This window comes from Fukomys damarensis, unplaced genomic scaffold (genome assembly GCF_012274545.1).
Source record: "Fukomys damarensis isolate Sample0158 unplaced genomic scaffold, DMR_v1.0_HiC HiC_scaffold_37, whole genome shotgun sequence".
Classification (NCBI taxonomy): domain Eukaryota; kingdom Metazoa; phylum Chordata; class Mammalia; order Rodentia; family Bathyergidae; genus Fukomys; species Fukomys damarensis.
Window position 1 is genome coordinate 62,042,563 of NW_022900949.1, and position 13,906 is coordinate 62,056,468.

General features: G+C 45.1%; 1 pseudogene; it reads right to left on the reverse strand.

Annotated features, from left to right (window-relative positions):
* Positions 1 to 3,039: 3,039 nt before the first annotated feature.
* LOC104871112 lies at positions 3,040 to 5,655 on the reverse strand (annotated as a pseudogene).
* Between the last annotated feature and the right edge of the window lie 8,251 nt (positions 5,656 to 13,906).

Sequence of the window (13,906 nt, forward strand, 5' to 3'; positions counted from 1 at the left end):
GGACATCTAAATACAAGCCATAACAGACCAAATGGTACAAATGTCTCTCTTACTCCTCTAGCATGAATTGTGCCTACTTTTGGTTAAAGAGACAGAGGTTCTTGCAAATATTGGTTGAGTTATTGCTGTTATTGTTGTTTTCCTATAGTATGAATTGACCTCAGGGCCTTCACATTGAGCTACATCCCCAGCACTTTTATTAATTTATTTTAAAACAGCAGCCATTTTTTTTTCTTTTCTGGTACCAGGGATTGAACTCAGGACCTTGCTCTTGCCAGGCAGGAGCGGTGTCACTGAGCTACATCCCTGGCTTTATTTTTTATTTTTGAGACAAGGTCTTGACAGGTTGCTAAGTTGCCCAGGCTGGACTCAAACTTATGGCCCTCCTGCCTCAGCCTCCCAGAATGCCAATATTACGGGCATACACCACTATGCTAGTCTTGGCTGAGTATTTCTAATGGCACTAAATTGATAATAAACTGTTAGATTCTTTCCCTTTTTCTAACCCTATAAATCTTGCCAACTGTGTAAGAGACTGAGGGCAAGTTGAGCAGTTATCTAACCTCCTGAGCTTCATATTTTCACTTTAAAAAAAGGATACTAACTGTAATATGCTATTAAGTGCAGCATGTAGCACACATTTGGTACATAGAAGATACTCAATAAATGCATGGTGTTGACATACATGAAATATAGAGACCATCCTACTTCTTTTACATCCTCGGTAGTGAGTACCACATTCTTTTTTTTTTGCATGTACCATATTCTGGACTTGGGTATGATTAATGAATATTTGTGATTTTTGAGGTTGCCTTTATAATTAGAATGAGGACTTGCCCCATATAAAAACATTAGCTCCACTTAACCATGGAGAAACTCCCATTAAGAGAGCCTGTGATTTTACTGCACAGACCCATGGGGAGTGGTGGTATTGGAATTAATAATAAAGATCCGCTAATTCTCTGCCTTTGCCCAGACTTCCTTCCAAGATGTGATGTGGAATCCTGCTGTTTCTGTTTCAGATAAATCAATGATAATCTTCAACGCAGTGAGGAGCACATCACGGGGACACTCCCGTGTCAATGGGACTGCTAAAATCAGATTTCCTCCAACCCATTCACCAGAGGCTTTAAATTTGCCAGACTGCCCACTGAGCCTAAAACGCTGCATGCATGTGGTGACCCTGACTTGATTGTTTCCACGAATCCTCTTTTCCTTTAAGCCATAGCTGACATTTCCAAGTCACACAGTGGGATAGGGCTTCAGTTTCCACACTTCCACTAAGGGTCACTGGCCAGGCCCCACGTGTTTGCTGTGTGCACTCACTTCCTGGCGCTGATTCTACCCTGGGAGGGGCAGAGTAGGCCGGGGAAGGGGCAGGGAGGGTGGGCTGCGGTTCCCCCTGACATTTCATGCCTTTCTTTTCCTTTCTCAGTGCCTCCTCTGGGGCACCTTTTAGAATTTTTTTTTTTCCGGACTTGTTAACTCATCCATTTGTTTATTCTTTTCTTTACACGCCTTCTTGTTAAAAATACACAAGTAGAGCCCCTGTTGCAAAACAAGCATGTGGTGGCTTTCAGGCTACACAGAGAGCGGGTGAGATCTGGATGTGGCCTTTGGAGAGAGCTGGATGCAGGCAGAGAACAAAGACACAGATCGAAATGCTGCTCCCACCCTCAAATGCTGGATGAGTATTTGTTTCTAGGTGAGAGATCTACGAGTAATTTTAATCTTTTCTTTAATGTTTCTAAATTTTTCTTTAATGAGCACATATTAGCATTTATTCAAAAGTCCAGTGCCTGATGAAGAGGTGCTAAGTGCGCCGAGAGCCACAGTTGGAAATTCTGGGACGGTGGAGAGGGGGCGTGTTCTCTCCAGCCCACAAGGAACCGGATCGGCTTTTGGAGAAGGTCACTGTTGAGTCAGGCACGGAAGTTGGAGTGAGACCTAGTGAAGTAGCCCCGGAATTGTGGGCTCAGCTCTTCTGTCCCTTTTCTGAAAATCTCCTCTCCCCCATCCAGGCACTAACCAGGCCTAATTCAGAGCACTGCATCTGCAGCCTGGAAATCTCTTTTTGCATCCTTCAAAGAGCCAACTGCTTTGATCTCGTTTTCACTTCCCTGCACTGTGGTGGCACCTGACCAAGCATGGCCATATTGATCCTCAGGTGGGGCTTTCTGATATAAGAATGTAAAGGTTTAAATTCTTTGGTGAATGTAACATGTCAAGGGCTAGGGATTTTGCTCAGTCATGCCGCCGCCTGCCTCACACATGTAAGATCCCGAGTTGGATCTCTGGTACAAAAACAAAACTAAACAAAAACGAACATGTTGAATTCAGGAGCTGTGTGGAAGAGCGTGTGTGCACAGTTTCTCTTGCAATGTGGAGGGAGCCAGCGTGACACCAGAGAGAATGAAATGGGCAACTGCAGAGAAAGGAGGAAGAGGTGGAGCAGGAGAGTTGTGGTAGGATCTGCGCCCAACTCCAGCCGTTCTGGAACCTCAGCTGCATTCACCTTTACCCTGGCTCGTAAGAGCTGTGCTCTGAATGTGTAGCCATTGTGCATTAGTTCTGTATTTTGTAGTACTGGGGGCTAAACCTAGGGCTTTGCTTGCTTGTGGTAGCCATCAGCTTTACCAGTGAGCTGCATTCCATTCCATTTCTTTCTTTTTTTTTTTTTTTTTTTTTTTAACCTAGAAGTTCAGTCTATTTCTCTGAACAATACTTTTCTTTAGAAAACAAACCCTGTGGAGTTTCTGCCATCAAGTTACTCCAGTTTAATGTACTTATTTCTAAAACCTAGTACACGTGGAACTGAAACTGTGGGGGAGAGTTTTCAAAAAGTAGATCCTACAAGATGAAAACTCAAGCTATTTTAACAAATATTCCTTTAAACATCAAGATATCTCAATACTTCAGAGGTAAAAGATTTGGTCTCCTTGGGCAGGGGATTTAGCTCAGTGGTGCCAGCGCCTGCCTCGAAAGCACAAGGACCAGAGTTTGATCCCCAGTTAAAAAAAAAAAAAAAAAAAAAAAAAAAAAAGATTTGGTCTACTAAGGAATCCAGTCTGATAACTAAGCACTTTAGACCTCACAAAGTTAACAGTAAGTTACATCTCAGCCTGTTAAAATAAATCAAGATGAAACTAGAAAAAGCATTGCCAGCTCTGCTTTAGTGCTTAAAGCATCACAGTATCACTTAAAAATAGAAATAAATCTTATCTTCCCCTTAAGCAGTTATCAGAACATACAGATTTAAATTAACAAAAAAAAATCTTTGAAAATATATATTATCGGAAGGAATGAAGGTGAAGTACTGAGCACACATCCAAGTCGTTCTTCAGGCAGAGCTGAGCCCCTTTCTTCCGTGCACCACGTGTCTTCATCGCCTTCCAGGGGCAGCGTCGCCTCGGTAACGGCGGCAGTGGTGTCAGGAGCAGTGCGGGCGTCCTCACTGACACCTGGACCTGGCTTGGTCATCCTGCCAATCCTGTTCGTGTGGCTGTGGGGGTCTTCTAGACAGGCCAGAGGACAGGAGTGCAGTTTCATAAAGCAAGATGACCAGCGCCTTTACAGACTTCTTCTTGTCAGCCTTGGAGTTTTGCCTCAAGGTCTCAACAATGGAGCGGTCAAGGTTTATCTCCCGGTGTCTCTTTGCTGCCGCGAAACCCATCACTGAGCTGTCTCTGAGTCTTTCCATGTTTGCTTTCCAGCATGTGTGCTTGTGACGATACAACACAAGGACAGCACCAATCGGTTTGACACGACTACCTTTTCTTTTGCTCCAAGATGTCTTTCATAACCTTGTAGAGGGTTTTTCAAACTTTTGGCTTTTGCTCTTCCTGTTTCTTTTTCTCCTCTTCATGTTCTGGAAATTCCAAGCCCCTGTTCGGTGACCGACAATAACGTTTTCACCTCAACTTCCTTGAGCTGTTGGACACAGCCCTTGTCGATGGGCTCAATCATATAGATCACTTCTAAGCCACGCTTCTGAAGCTGTTCCACAAAAGCGAGTTAGCTACCCGGCCCATGATGTGACAGATGTGTTTCCGGTTCTCCTTCGTCCTAATACAGCAGTCATTGAGAGAAACGATCCCGTCCCCAGATGCAGATGTGAAGTTGGTGCAACAGCTCTCTGAAAGCTTCTTCCGATTCTGAGAGTCTTCATCTATTCCAAGCTTTATATTCTTAGAAAACTGCTTATAGAACCTCTTGTAGTTTCCTTATCTTCTGCCAGTTCAGTGAACAATTCTCAGCACTTTTGACCAAATTCTTTCTGATGACTTTCAAAGTGCTGCTTTGTTGCAATATTTCCTGGGAAATATTGAAAGGGAGATCCTCAGAGTCCGTGGCCCTCTCATGAAATTCAGGTATTCAGGGATCAGCTCCTCATAGTTACTCATGCTGAAAACTCTGCAGACTTAACGTACACCTTGTTCTTCTTTCTATTTTCAAACAGGTCAAAAGGTAAAACAGAAGTGGATGAGAAGAGGAGCTCTGAATTGCAACTGTCCTTCAGTGGAAAAATGCCTCACCATCAAGAGGTCCTCCCAGCTGTTTGTCGAGCTCTTACACAACTCTACACGCTCCTTGTTGGTGGTATCATCAGGGTTTCTGGTCCAGACGGGCTTAGCTTTGTTCATTTCTCCCTGATCAATATACTTTTCCTTAATCTTCTTTTTTTTGGTGGCCATCCTTCTCTTCTTTATCAGAATCAGCATCTTCTATTTCAAGTTTGTCATCAGCCTCCTTTGCTTCATCTTTGTCTTCCATTTCTTCAGCCTCCTCATCACTCACTTCTTTACCCCATTCCTTCCCCACAAAAAGACTGACGGGACAGCCAATCAACTGAGAAAGCTGCTTCACAATCTCCTTTGTTCTTTCTTCTTCCATGTGCTCAGTTTGGCCTGCTTCCAGATGCAGGGTAACCTTTGCTCCTCTGCCAATGGGTTCACCCCTTCAGTCCTCACTGAAGGACCCTCCTACTAAAGATTCCCAGGCACACTGTTCATGGTCGCTATGCTTGCTGATCACAATCACTTTCTCAGCAACCAAGGCACAGAATAGAAACCCACACCCAACTGGCCAGTTGTGCAGACGTCAGCGCAAGCCTGCAAAGCCTCCATGGAGGCCCTGGTCCCTGACTTGGCAATGGTGCTGAAGTTACTGACCAAGTCAACCTTGGTCATTCCTATCCTAGTATCCATGATAGTGAGAGTGCAGTCTTGCTTGTTTCGAATAAGATCAGCGTGCAGCTCCTTGCCCAAGACTAGTTTACTGGGGTCTGTCAGGCTTTCATATGTAATTTTGTCCAGAGCATCTGACAAGTTTGGAATCAATTCCCTCAGGAAGATTTCTTTGAGCAGAAAGTATTGACGATCAGGGACATCAACTAGGCAATTTCTGCCCAGAAGATGTACACCTCCACTTCCTCCTCCTCCGTGGGCTGGTCCTGGATCTGAGTCTCCCCAGCATTTTAGCTAAACAATGCATGGGGTCTGTGCCACACAGCAGCTCCGAGACGCTGAAACAGCTGGCGCATCTCCTTTATTTTAAAAATGTATTTTCAGACAGGGGCTTGCTACGTTGCTCAGACTGGCCTTGAACTTGTAGCCCTCCTCCCTCAGCCTCCTGAGTAGCTGGGATTACAGGCATGGGTCACTGTGCCCAGCCAATGTACTCTCTTGAATACGGCTGTGGAAAAATGAAGAACGACAGAGGGAGAAAAATAAAGGCTGTATGCAGAGAGCAGCTGGTTGTCTCTTTTGGATGGAAGAAGTTGTGGGATGTGGTTGGGTTAGTAAGAGTGGTCAGCTGGAGAGGGTGCAGCATTCAGATTTTTTTTCTTTCTGCAGAGAGCAGCTGGTTGTCTCTTTTGGATGGAAGAAGTTGTGGGATGTGGTTGGGTTAGTACGAGTGGTCAGCTGGAGAGGGTGCAGCATTCAGATTTTTTTTCTTTCTTTTTTTTTTTTTGCCATCGATAAGAAATTTACTTCTTTTTACAAATCCAAATGCTGGCCTTGTCTGGAAAATTTTAACAGGTTTATTTATAATGTTGTACAGCTGACCTGCTGAAGCTTGTTCATCAAAACATTTTCACTTGCATTAATGTTTCACATCCCCACGTTTGTATTAAAATTTCACACAGACGAAAACGGAAAAGCTGCCAGTACTTGATTTCTGTCTCCTATTTTTCTGCTTGACAATCATATATTTAGGTAAATTTTGACTCTGCGGAGAGAAAATTTTTAACATTCAGAATTGTCAATACCAAGAAGAACAGAAAAAAACTTTGGTTTATTTTTAAACATATTTATTTATTTATTTATTTTGGTATTGGGGATCGAACTTCTGTCCTTGCACTTGTGAGGCAGGAGGCAGAACCACTGAGCTAAATCCCCGGCCCACAAAAATTTTAGAATAAAGTGTTTTCTGTTATACGGGTTTTATTTTGTTTTGCTTGTTTTTTGATACAGGGTTTCACTATATCACTAGTTCATTCTGGACTTGAACTCACTGTGTATCCCAGTCTGGCCTCAAATTCAGGGCATCCTCCTGCCTCTGCCTCCCAAGTGCTGGGATTGCGGGTGTGCACCACCACACCCAGCCCATCAGAGTGTTCTCCATGCATGCAGCATGCTAGTTGGGTATATTTTGGCATAATTGTTACATGTTCGGTGTAGATAGCACACAGGTTGCATCTTCAAAATGACATACCAAGTAGGCTTCATCTGCCACTCACAAAGCAGCAGTAGCTACACTCTGGAAACACAAATATGAAGTTCTGAGCAATTTCTTGCACCACACACTGAAAAGGGTGTGTGGGACTCAGTTCATTGGACTTCCAATAAGGTGTAATTTCTTAAGTGCCACATACCAGGCCAGTAATGATGAGATTTCTCTACCTGTCCAGTAGAGATGGTTCCCTGGTGAATGCCTTTTGTAGCCAGTTGTTTCCTGGGTGCTTTTCTACTGGCCCATGTGCAGTCAGTCTGCTTTGTAAAGTCATGATATAAAGACCTCCTTAAGCTTCTTTCTTTTTTGGCAGAAACTCAGTGAGCTAGAGGAAGGATTCAGACTTTGAGGTTTGGGTCTTGATCCCCCTCCCGTACGGCTCATGCTTCTCCCTGACTCTGCGAGGAGCTTTCCTACAAGCTCCTAGAACTGATCTCCTTCCTCCAACCTTCACACCAAAGAAAGTAAGATCCTAAACCAAAGCGTCCCTAAATGAGATCCAGCCTTAGAAACAGACTGCTGTCTTCAGGGATGGCTGGAGGTCAGGAGTGCAGGCCTCTCGCCCTTTCCGTGCCTTTTCTACATCATACACTAGATTTCAGCCTTTCTCTATGACCTGATGCTCCTCTGAGCAGTGCAGCAAACTGGATCATGAAATGCATCCTTTTCTCTCTCCTTTGGGACCAGCTTAGGCGGGTCTGCTAAGCAAGGTGAAGAACAAGAGTCAAGGACAGAGGACAGCCCTGTATCGGAGGCAGGCAATCCTCTGACTGCTTAGAAAGGAGGACAGAGAGGGCTAAACAAAGAAAGAAAACAGAAACTCGTGTGATTTCATAGTACATGGGTGGCTGAGGTCAGTGTCTCAGAGCGGGCAAGGACAAAGACACTCAAGCTGGCCATTGTTTACTGGGTGCACACTATTCGGAGGGAGCATCAAGTGACGGGGGAGGGGTTCACCCTGTGTTAATGAGGATCTTAGGTTGCTGAGGACTGCACGCTGATGAGGGTGGTAAAGAGAGCATTCTTGAAATAGGTGGGACAAGATAGCAGGCTAATAAAGAAGTCACCCTTCCCCCCCGGGTGAAACCTTTCTCTTTTAACCAGGACATCTTTAGCTGATGCACTCTCACCCTTGAGCATCACAGTATCATGGGACCTTTGAGGCCTCAACTTACGACCAGAGGCAAAACAGAGTGATGTTTCCGCATGCCATAGCTGGCCCATGAGCTAGATGACACTGGGTCTTAGCTACAGTCATACTTTAATTATGAAATGATTTTTCCCCTAAATTTATGTAGAGTGGCTCTCAACAGCCCTGAACGATGTGCTCATTAACCAGCACATCCTAGGAGCAAGAGAAAATCAACCACATGGAATCACATAGCTCCTTGAATAAGATCCTTTTCTGAAAGCTTTGAGGGGGGCATCTCAGGAGAAAACAGTAAAGCCAGAGACACAGAACTCAGAGCTGAGCTCACGCCTCCAGGCCTCTTGTTTTACAGATGTTCCAAGTAAACCAAGGATGCATATGGCCAGAGTCAGGGCTGTGGATAAGTTGAGCCATGCCGCATCCTGACAACTGGCACCAAGTAGTAATTTCAGTCCCTCAGCATCTGCCCCCAGTTTTAACTTCTTGTCCAGAACACTCCCAGGGAGAGTGCCTGAGGGACACGGGCTGCCACACAAGTGAGGCATTCTCTGCGGGCCCCAGCACATATGCTCAGCCCAGATCAATAAGCCTGACTGCATCTCTCCTCCAGGGATGGGAACTGTGTGGGCACACGAGTGGCGCAGCAGGACCCCATGGGCTGCTTTTGTTCTCTCATCACCAGTTACCTTAGCAACAGCATCTGCACCTGGCTCCAAGAGGAAGCGAGCAGCACCTAGCACTAGCTCCAGTGAGAGGCGACAGGCCTTCAGGAAGAGCCGGCCTGGAATCAGGAGGCCTGGGCTACTGCTCGTGCTCTGTGGGCCACTGGCCCAGCTTCCATTCTGGATGGTCGCGCCAAGAAACTCCATCATCAAGCAGCTATCCTTGGGCCGGTCTTCTGCGACTTCATGCTTTACTTGCCACCTGTGATGCAGAACGTTTGCTGACCAAGCAGATGATTAAGGTCCAAAGGGCAAGTACTTGGCATGCCTGGCCTCTCCAGGATGGATATTTCTGCAGCTGGAGTAGGAGGTAAACTTGGAATTGGTCCTTGAAGAAAAGGGATTGAGGTAGTAGAAAATAATTATGAGCAGTTCAGCTGTATAATTGTCTGTAATATTAATAACAATAATAAAAGTAATACCTTCAGTGTGGTCTTTGAAACTTTTAGGGTACTTTCATATTTGTTCATTTGTCATTTTAAAATATTTTGCGGTGCTGGATTGAACTCAGGGCTTCTTGTATAGCTAGGTAAGTGTTCTACTGCTGAGCAGCACCCCAGCTGTTCTTTTGTGGTGTTCTCATAACCATCCAGGAAGGTAAGCAGAGCAGACATTGCTACTTCCATATTCCTGTGGAGGAGATGGAGCCTTGGAAAGGGTGAAGACCTTGGGCTCTTGGGTAATGGTCAAGCCAGCCCTGGATTTTTCATTTTCTGCCTCTTGATGCCAGGACCTTTTTGTTGGACATGGCTTATGAGAGTTGTTAGGAAGCAGAAGCTTCTTCCAACCTTGTCTGTGGTTGTGATGCCTGGACTTAATATTCATCAGAGAACCTCTCTGAAGAAGAAAAAAGAGTTCATTCATTCAAGAAGTAATTTTATTGAGCATCTACTCTGTGCCAGGTTTGGAGCTAAGCACAGAGGACTCAAAAAGGAACAAGATACCATCTCTACTCACAAGCAGCTCAATCCTCTAATTTAATTAAATATCATGTTGGCAAGAAATAGAATCATCGACATGAAGGGCCCGGAATCTAACTCAGGGGCACCTGAGTTCGATTTCTGGTACCCACCCATCCCAAAAAGAGAATCATCAGCACCAGATCTTCAAAAGTGACACCCTCTACCTTTCAACCATTTTTATATCCCTATAGAATTCTATGGGTGACATAGGAGGAAAAGACATGTTTCTTCTACCATCTCAGTAGGATAACCGGGAACAGAGCAGAGATGAAAAGCTTTAAGTAAATGCTGGCTGTGGGAAGGGCCTGCGCTGCGGGGAGATGAGAGAGACCTCATGGAGTGGTGCAGAAGCGCTTTCAGGAACGGTGCTGGGAATGGTGGACAGAGGCCGGGGGGCCGGCAGGGAGCTAGGGAGGTGGCTTGAGAACACATAGCAAACCATTTATGGCCAGGCCCAAGCCAGCACTGGAAGGAAGCCCAAGGGCCATCCTTTGAACACACACAGCCATTAAAGTCCCAGTTCCACAGATGGGGAGTTTGGGGCCATTCCCCACCACAGAGAGTCATTTTCTCCCATCCAAGTACTAACCAGGCCTGATTCTGCTTAGCTTCCGAGATCAGACAAGATCAGGAGCGTTCAGGGTGGCCATAGACAAGAGAATCTTTTCCTGAATTTGAGATGGTCGAATCTTTTCTTTCTTTGGGGAGGTGGGTACCAGGGATTGAACTTGGGACCTTGTGCTTGTGAGTTATATGGTCAAATCTTAAGGGAAGAAGAGGTTTAAAGCCCCAAACCAGTTCGACAAGAGGGATTCCTGCCACTACGGCCTGGGAAAAACTACTTAGCATTTTATCTTTTTCCTAGACAGGGCCTAATCATGCCTGGTTCTTTGGAGAAAAAATTCAAAGACCTTTTGAACTTTTCTTAAAGCAGCTTATATTACTCAGAGAGGGGTTAAATTTCCACAAGAAGGACCTCAATTTTCCAGGCTACACACTTTTAACACATCAAAAACCACATCCAACTTACGTTTCTCCTTCCTCTGCAGTATTTGGAGCCCATACTTATGCTGTGGATTTAATTCCATGATCCTCTAGACACAAGCAGAAGAGATTCAGAAAAGCCCAAGACCCAGTGAATTCACAGTACAAGCAGGGGCATTAAAGACAACTTAAGACTCACACAGTTTAGTTTTTTTGTTTTGTTTTGTTTTGAGTCTCACTATGTAATTGAGACTGACCTGGAACTCACTATGTATCCCAGGCTGGTCTCAAACTCACAGTGATCCTCCTGCCTCAGCCTCCCAAGTTCTGGGATTACAGGCATGCGCCAACACACCCTCACACAGTTTAGTTTTAGTGTGCCACAGCAGAGCCATAGCCACGAGCCACAGCAGGGAACAAGAAGTTGCTTTGCTTTTGAAGATGACCTTTACATTAGCCCATCCTTAAAATAGCAACAAAGAAGGCGATAAGAGCCAGACCATTGGCACAGGTGGAATTGAAGTATCTTCATGTAAAAAATGTAGAAAATGACACCTGGAACTTGGTGAGGCTTAGCAATAGTTTAATTCACTGACTTTTTCTTCAGTGAAGAGTCCAAGGGGCTGGGGATGCAGCTCAGGGGTAGAGCACTTCCTAACATGCACAAGGCCCTGGGTTGGATCCTTGGCATCACTAAATAAATAAATAAAACTCGAGGCTTCAGGCATAGTAAATATGATTAGCTACCATTTATTGATCATGCACTGAGAATGCAGTGCTGGGTAAGGATCTTGCATTCGTTTGGAGGGTTGTCGTAACAAAGTTCCGCAAATCATGTGGCTTAGAAAACAGAATTTTATTGTCCCACAGTGTTGGAGGCTAGAAGACCATGATCAATGGATTGGAAGGGTCACCTCCTTCTGATGCCTTCGTGGGAACGATCTGTTCCGTGCCTCTCTGTCCTAGCTCCTAGGGCTAGTTGGTGAGGTTTGGCTTTTCTTAGTCGTAAAAGTATCAGTCTCTGCCTTCTTCCTGTGTGCACGACTGTCTGCGTCTGAATCTCTCCCTATTATAAGGATTCCAGCTGTATTGGATCAGGGTCAACTCTAGTGACTTCATCTTTGCTATTTATGTTCTCAGAGGTGCTGTTTCTATATAAAGTTTTCATCTGAAATACTGGGGTTAGGACCTTCAACATATACATTTCAGAGGACACATTCAACCCTTAACAGGAGTCAACCTACACTGTATCTGATCCTCACAGCAGGGCATGAACTGCATTCTCCTGGCGGGTCAGGCTCAGCAAGGCAGGCAGCCCAGAGGTGCCCGGCCAGCTGGGCAGGAGCAATGTGGACTCTAGGGTCACATGGCCTGGAGGGGGCCCAGCCCCACCTTCGGTGAGGTAAAAAATGTGATCATTTGTTTGTACTTCCTGTGTCCCAGTTTCTTCAGCTCTAAGATGGGGATAATCCAGGGCTCACAATTTCAAAATCTTAAAAGCTCTGAATACCAAAAACTGAATATGTAATTCATCCAAAACCTGGCCTGAAATAAGAAGAAGCACAACTGATACAAAATCCTGTCTCTGGACCACCCCTCCCTACTCCCTGTAGTGCTGGGCATTGAACCAAGAGGCTTGCACATGTGAGACAAGCACTCTATCACTGAGGTGCTGCATCCCCAGCCCTTTTTGGTTTTTCTTTCGAGATAGGGTCCTATTAAATTGTCCAGGTTGGGCTTTAGCTTTTGATCCTCCTGACTTACCCTCCTGAGTAGCTAGAATTATAGGCATGTATCCCTGAGCCTGGCAAAATTTTTAAATGGATACAAGGCTACTCACAGTCTTTATGTAACATATACATTTATAGACTAAGTAGTGAGTTTGATTATAGGATGCTGTTGCAGATGCCACAGCAAGCATTGTATGACATTTTCACCTGCCCAGCACTGCTGGCCTCAAGGGTTTGGGTAAGGGATTATGGACCTTCAGCATATACATTACAGGGCAGAAATGAGGATTAAATGAGTTAATACATGCATAGTGCTTAGAATATTACATGGTACATAATAAGCATTATATTCATGTTAAGTAAAATAATAACTGTTGTCTGAACTCAGGGAAGAAGACTTCGGTCTTTGGGCACAGGAATATCTGACATCAGATGCCACTGGACACTTTCTGTGTAGATCATGTTACCTCTGTGACTCTTGGACTGGGGCTCATGTCCACTGGTCTATAAACCAGCCTTGTTGTACCTATATTGAAGGAATCTTGACCTTCTGAGATGATTATTGAGTGAAATCAGGTTCTGAATTTATATTCGTCCGCTCCAGCTGCCGTAATAAAATATTATAGACTGCATGGCTAAACAACAGAAATGTATTTTCTTGTTGTTCTGGAGCTGGAAGTCTAAGATCAAGGTGTCAACAGGATTAATTTCTTTTGAAGCCTCCTCTCCTTGGCTTGCAGGAGGTCATCTTCTCCCTCTGTTTTCACATGGTCTTCCTCTTCGAATTTTAGGACAACAGCCCCATCTCCAGGGGTCCAACAGAGGGACTTGCCTGCCATCTGTCCCGTAATGCCGATCAAGGAGATTGGCAGCAGAGAAGGGCAGAAAAGGAGCTTTAGCCAGCATGGCCATGCTGGGAAGCACAGAGAGGTTCAAGATCTGTCTTTGAGAGGCTGATAGAAATTTGGGGTTTTATAGGAAAGCGGAACAAAGCAAGGGCTGGAGATTCGTGCAGCACAGGTAATGCTAGTGAGTCCTGGTCTGGTGAGTCTGTGTCTCAGGACTGGTTCTTCAAGGTTCCACTGGGACCAGCATGGCTTGAGGGGCCAGTTCAGCTCCCATCATGAGATGATGGCTCCTGCTTTGGGGGTGGCCTCAGTTCCTGTCATGGGGGAACTGCTCCCACTTGGGGGGGTGACATCATCGTGGGCTTGTCTTCAGGCTTCTGCTTGTCCTGGAATCTGAGGTGGCTGCAGGTTTAGGACAATGACTGAAGACTTCTAGACATCCCTCCAGGCCAGGACTAGAACTGGATATTATCTCTAGCAATGAGATGTCCCTGCAAATCCTGAAAATCACTTTGGTTACTTTTATCTTGGTGTCTTCAATCATGAAGGGGGATGAGATCAGCTAGGTAAATTTAGGGCTAATAAATTGTGTTGATACAGACACTCCTTAAGTGATTAGCAGGGGTCTGTGCAGAGTTGATCAGGGATCGTACCTTTATTTAAGTAATAAAGGAGGCATATATAAGATGAAGACAGAAATGCCAAGCTTTATTCTGCTTTTAGTTACCCTTTGGGCATCTGCAGGCCTGGCTTCTAGGCCCCTGTTTCATTCCCT